This window comes from Phodopus roborovskii, unplaced genomic scaffold, assembly GCF_943737965.1.
Source record: "Phodopus roborovskii unplaced genomic scaffold, PHOROB, whole genome shotgun sequence".
Taxonomy (NCBI): Eukaryota; Metazoa; Chordata; class Mammalia; order Rodentia; family Cricetidae; genus Phodopus; species Phodopus roborovskii.
This window is the reverse complement of record NW_026126410.1, coordinates 15,742,285-15,744,437: the sequence shown is the minus strand read 5'-3', so window position 1 is coordinate 15,744,437 and position 2,153 is coordinate 15,742,285. Positions and strand designations below refer to the sequence as shown.

At 41.7% G+C, this 2,153-nt stretch overlaps 1 pseudogene; it reads right to left on the bottom strand.

Annotated features, from left to right (window-relative positions):
* Positions 1-981: 981 nt before the first annotated feature.
* LOC127220597 (mitochondrial inner membrane protease ATP23 homolog) lies at positions 982-1,721 on the bottom strand (annotated as a pseudogene).
* Positions 1,722-2,153: the final 432 nt, after the last annotated feature.

Sequence of the window (2,153 nt, the reverse complement as noted above, 5' to 3'; positions counted from 1 at the left end):
TGATGCATTGATCATGGCAATTATTTTAAATTACTGTGACACTAGGTAATATGTTTATATTTTCAACTTCAAAGTAAAGTTACCTGAGATTGTCAAATTTGCTTAAATTTATTCTCAAAATAAAGTTTCTTATGTAAGCGTGACACATGCTAAAGTCACCTTAGAGAAAGGAACCTCAGTCAAGAACATCATGCTGTAGGCAAGGTTATAGGGCTTTTTTTTTTAAAACTCATCCCCAACTTTCATTCTTTGCATTTTAATCATGACAATATTTCACAAATGTCCTATAATGTGATAATCTCATTGTAAATAAATACTAACTTTGCTCTCCCACCACTATCACACAGGCGCATGCTTTACAGATTCTATAATCAAATTTAAAATAATCTCATGTAATAAAAATTACAAATTATAAAACTAAAGCATTAAACAGGCAAGTATACTGTGGAAAATACAAAAATGTCATTCATTTACCTTATTTATTAAATGACTAGCTATAAAGATCCAATTTTTGCCTTGAAGTTAAAGGAGTTCCTTTTTTGCCGTATTTATTTTTTTGTAGTCAAAATACTAAAACCAGCATCTTCTGCACTTTTTACATTGTATACATTCTGGATCCCATGCCAAACAATCATTTACATGGTATACATTCTGGATCCATGGTATCTAACCCATCAATCACACTGTATACATTCTGGAGGCATGGTGACTAACGGATCATTTACATTGTATACACTTTTTACCTGAGAACATTTACATTGTATACATTCTGTGCTGATAACTTTTACATTGTATACATTCTGCCTTGAGAATATTTACATTGTATACATTCTGTGTTTGAAAAGATTTACATTGTATACATTCTGTATCTGAGAACATTTCACCTCCTGAACTTTCTGGCAGTGCCTGGTTATTTACGTTGTACACTTTTGTGTGTTCCCTCCTGGTCCTGAAGCTCAGGGATACAAACCGCCACCATCTTCATATGTTTGAGTAATAGCGATGGCGTTTCTGAAAGTCCCTGTGAGCTTACTCGGCATACATCTTAGTATGTGGGATCCTGCCCAAAGTCTCACGGTCAATGAAACAAGACTTAAAAACGTCATCCACAGCCTTCTGGGCCTCTTCTCTGTTGATGTTCTGAACAGCCAAAATGGAAAGGACAGCTCTGTCCCACCACAGGTCTGATGGTGTTGTTTTAATCCAAAATGCAACCTGAAGATTTCATTCACAAGCGAACGGTCCCCACTGAGGCTTGAGGCTCGGATCTCTGAGCATGCCAAATGTCTGACATTGGTAAACCAGTGGACACGAGCCCGACAAAGATCGAACACGTGGATGAGTTTGTGGGTGATGACTCTGCTCATAAGAGCCTGATTTTGGATGTTATTCTGGCACAAAACAATCTGAGATGTTGAAGCCTCAAACCCTCCGCTGAAGTTTCCATCACAGTCTTCACAAGAGAAGTGTCTCCCTCCGTTAACAGCACAGCCTGAGTGTTTCATACCATCCAGTAGAAGTTTGACATACGGGTTCATCTCTAGAGTCTTCAGGAGCATGAGCTGGCAACTCCGGTCCTGGGTGAAGTGGCTGGAGAGGAAGCCCTGCTGGGGTTTCCCATGGGCCAGAGGTTCTAACTAGCTCTGGCTGGAGTTTTGTATCTGCAGCAGCGGCTACCTCGCCTCAGGGCCTGGCTTGTCACTGCCCAGAGCTGCAGCCATGTGGCCTGCAGGCCTTGCCACTGCCTCCTCCTGCTCCTTGGTCCCTTCAGCCAATCTGCGGATGCCACTTCTGCTGCCGGGTGAGCCCTCAGCACTCCAGCATGGCAGGCCTGCAGCTAGCAGCTCTGGGCATTTTCTTAATTAGTGATTGATGGATAAAGAGCCTAGCCTATTGTGGATTGTGCCATACCTGGTCTGGTGGTCCTGTTTTCTTCAAGAAAGCATGCTGAGGAAGACATGGGTCACAAGCCAATAATCAGCACTCCTTCATGCCTTCTGCATTGGCTCCCACTTCCAAGTGTCTGCTCTGCGTGAATTACTAAACCTTCATTGATGAACTACACTGTGAACATATAAGCCAATAAAGCCCTTTCCTCCCTATGCTGTTTTGTCATGGTCTTTCATCACAGCAATAGCAAACATAACTAAGAC